Source organism: Capsicum annuum, chromosome 9 (genome assembly GCF_002878395.1).
Source record: "Capsicum annuum cultivar UCD-10X-F1 chromosome 9, UCD10Xv1.1, whole genome shotgun sequence".
In the NCBI taxonomy this organism is placed as follows: Eukaryota; Viridiplantae; Streptophyta; class Magnoliopsida; order Solanales; family Solanaceae; genus Capsicum; species Capsicum annuum.
Window position 1 is genome coordinate 89,163,764 of NC_061119.1, and position 3,849 is coordinate 89,167,612.

Consider the following 3,849-nt stretch of genomic DNA (forward strand, 5'->3'; position numbering starts at 1 on the left):
CAAGGTTGTAGAGACCTTAAACACTATTTGTTTTTAGTTTAACGATGAAGTTTTTATGTCTTCTAATCGTTAACCAAATGACCTTTAACTTGTGATGAAGTTTTTATGTCTCCAAATCACTTTTAATCTCAAACAAAGTATAAATCATAAAGCTTTAATCTCTAGAAACCAAACGATACAGATTACGGGTTTATTCCCTTAAGATTGTTATTTCGGGTACACAATCTGTATGTTTGCACAATACACTTCAATCCAAGTTCAAGACTATTTCGAGAATAACAAAAAAGTTTTAACACGTTCAACACAAGTTCAAAATGACTAATTAAAATTAACTATCAAAGAAGTATGTTATCTAAAAGAAATAAGATAAAGTAGAAGCAGAACCAAGTCCTTTGATTTCATGGAGTGTCCTTAAGGAATTAATTTTTCTCAAGTACCCGAGGTTGCAGAATTTTTTCTCCCTGGATAAAATAGCTGACAATCTGAATATAGTGGTACCTCAAATGTTCAGATTCCTCAAACACACTCAATGGCTGATGATCACAAAGAGTCTTTGGAAAAAGAAGAGTGTTTTTCAATACTCAAAATTATATACATACCTGAGGAAAATTTTAGGTATTTATAGCCATCAAGTGTCCCTTTGAAAAGGAATCCATGGTTCATGGAAAGGTGTATCATTTTAAAACAGTCATATTTGTTCCTTCCGAAATAGTGCCTTTTTTGAACAGTCGTATCTGACCGAACAGTCACAATATTTTCGTTGGATTTTTTTTTTGGATTAAAATTTTCACTTATTTTTCCAAGTTTCAAATAAACTTTACTAAAAAATTAATCTCTCAATTAAGGAAGCAATGGTTCATGAAAAGGTGTATTATTTCGGAACAGTAATGTCTGTCCCTTTCGAAGTAGTGTGCCTTTTCTGAACAATCATATCTAACCGAATAGTCACAAATATTTTTGTTGGTTTTTTTTTGGATTAAAATTTTCATTTGTTTTTCTAAGTTTCAAATAAACATTGTCTAAAAGGTTTATTTCTTGATCATTTTTCAAATCCGAAGCCAAAGTCAACGACAGCGCAAGGCACCTTGTGGTTCTTGCCACACTATCCACTTAAGGTGTGTTTCTTAATAAAAATACATGAAAATTTTTTCTTTTCCTTTAATTGAGTACACTTATCTTTTAAGTGAGAGCTCACTTTTTCTCCAAAAATTTTCCCTCCATTTTCCATTCACACGTCCAATTGAACTCAACATGTACCACAGAAAAAATCCTCTTGAAAACATGTATACGAGTCAAATTAAGCCTCCACGTGGTTTTCCTCAATGTAGGCATGGCTTTTGAACTTTCTAAAAACGAAAATAGACATTTTGATTAAATTCCTTATTGCACTTGCTCATAGAGATGGTACCATTCCGCCTAAGTGCACTTTAAATTTTTCAAAGATGCAGAACCGCCCTAATCAAGGTGTCTTTGTTAAGGTGAATTATTTTGTTCATCTGGAATTTATTTACTTATCTTAATGACTGAAATATAAAGAGACCTCATTTTTCTTCTCTTCCTGTGTATATTGTCCTGCTCTGTAGCTGCAACGAAGCACCATGGCTTCATAGACAAAATTGAGCAATCCAGTGAGGGATATTAAAGTCCAGTAGCTTTTCATCAACATTTTCATCGGTGAAAGTTGAGATCGTCTCATCAGAGTTGTTAAGGTCTTGGAGCAATTTAGTGGACAAAGTCGTGTTTTCTCCAAAGCAAGGTATACTGTGCGGTCCTTCCAAATCAAACGTAGTGAAAAGATTGCCCTCTATATCACGGTCAGAGGGAAAAATTTATGCAGCTTCTAGAGAGTGGATTGATGGTCAAGGAGTATGAGTTGTTGAGAAAGAACTTTAGAGAAATTGGCTGCTTTGGATTTGGTATTCAGGAGAACATTGATCTTAGAATTAAGTATGACCCTTCAACGAGTATCTATGGTATAGATATTTATGTTGTCCTAGAAAGCCTAGGATACCATGTTGCCAAACATTATAGAGGCAAGTCTCGAGTTGGAATCTAACACAGGGTCACAAAGGACGACACAATAAAGTGGTTCCATGTCAAATATGAAGCTGTTATCCTTACCAAGCCTTCAAACAGCTGACTGCTAGATAGTCTAAGTACGCAAGAATTTAATGTATAAGTACGCAAGAATATTGTTTATATATTGTACATGCCTATTAAATTATAACGATAGTTGATACATCTGTATGACTCAAATTGTACGCTGGGAAGTTTATTTCTTAAAACATTGGTATTATGGTTAATGGTTATATGTCGGTGATCCTCTTTGTTCTTTAATAGAAGATTTTATGGCATGCTAAATCAAAAGTGAAATAGTCTTTTGGTTTTTCAGGGGCTCCTAAACTGTCAGTAAATTTTATAGTTCGTTCCCACCAGTGTTAGGTAGGTGGTGGAGTGAGATAAGAAAAAAATTTTGAGTTTTTTTTGAAAAAAAATAATTAAAATAATAATTTATTTTTGAAAAATATAGAAATAATAATTTTTTAGGGCTAGGGTTGATGGCTAATAGGGGGTGGAGTCGGGGTAGGGAGTGAGGGTGAGATAAGAAAAAAATTAAAAAAATTAAAAAAATAAATCTGAAAAAATTAATTCTTTTTTTAGAAGGGGTGGAGAGGAGGGTAGGGGTCGGGTAGGGGCGGGTAAGAAAAAAATTCAAATTTTTTAAAAAAAATTCAATAATTTTTTTGGAGGGAGGTGAGGGTCGGGGTAGGGGATGAGATAAGAATTTTTTTTAAAATATTTTTAAAATATTAAATATGTTTATTGGATTGAGGGTTGTGGGGGTGGGATGGTAGGGGATTGGGTGTCGGGGTAGGGGTGAGTGATTTTGAGAGTTGTATGAATATTTCAATTTGAGAGTGAGGTTGAAAGAGAGTTTTAAAAAGTGTTTTTCTTACTTTTTAAAGGGAAATTATTTTCCTTAGATTTGATGAAAATAAATTGATTTGAAAAATATTTTTTAAAACGTTTAAGACAACCAAACATGAAAAAATTGAAAAACATTTTTCAAAAAATATTTTCCTTCATACCAAACACACTCTAAAACAAAGAACCTTATGAATCAAGTCAAACAATTCTACACCTTATAGGATTTTTATTGAACAGAAAACACAATTGTTCTGAAGGATATTCAACTGAGTTTTTCAAGAAATAATTAGCATTGATCAAATTGATTTACAATCCAGCCGCAGCTTCCACGCCATGGCCTTCCCAGGGATGCCTCCTGCTCAACAATACCAGACCATATTTCTTGGCCCGATAAAGAATTGAAAACCATAAGATGACACACAAGCCTTTTTCGGTGACAGAGTGCCAGTGCTTAGGTTGATGTATAGTTATGCCTTTGTATAGTTACACCATGTCCCTCTCCACCTCCTAACATTATTTTTTGTAATATAAAAGTCTTGAATGTGTGTTAATAAGATCACTGGTGTTTTTTTGTTTGATTGGATCGAGTTGTTTATTCTAATTATGTAAATATACTTTTAAAGATATATAGTGGAGGATTTAGAATGGAGTATATGATTTTACAACAACTCAATTGTATATTAACTCAAGATCATTATAGAAATTCAACACTTAATAAGATTTATCTGTAATGTCGCATTCAAGTATTCTTTATACACATGATTTCATAGAATTTTTATTGTCTAACAATTTTATACACATTAATATGAGACACACGTGCAACGCACGTGCCCATAGACTAGTATGTATGTATGTGTATATATATATATATATACACACACACTTGACTGGAGTGTATTTAGCCATTAGCTTGAGTTTTTA

General features: G+C 32.9%; 1 pseudogene; it reads left to right on the top strand.

The window, feature by feature from the left end:
* The first annotated feature begins 1,598 nt into the window (after positions 1 to 1,598).
* On the top strand, positions 1,599 to 2,140 carry LOC107841428 (annotated as a pseudogene).
* Positions 2,141 to 3,849: the final 1,709 nt, after the last annotated feature.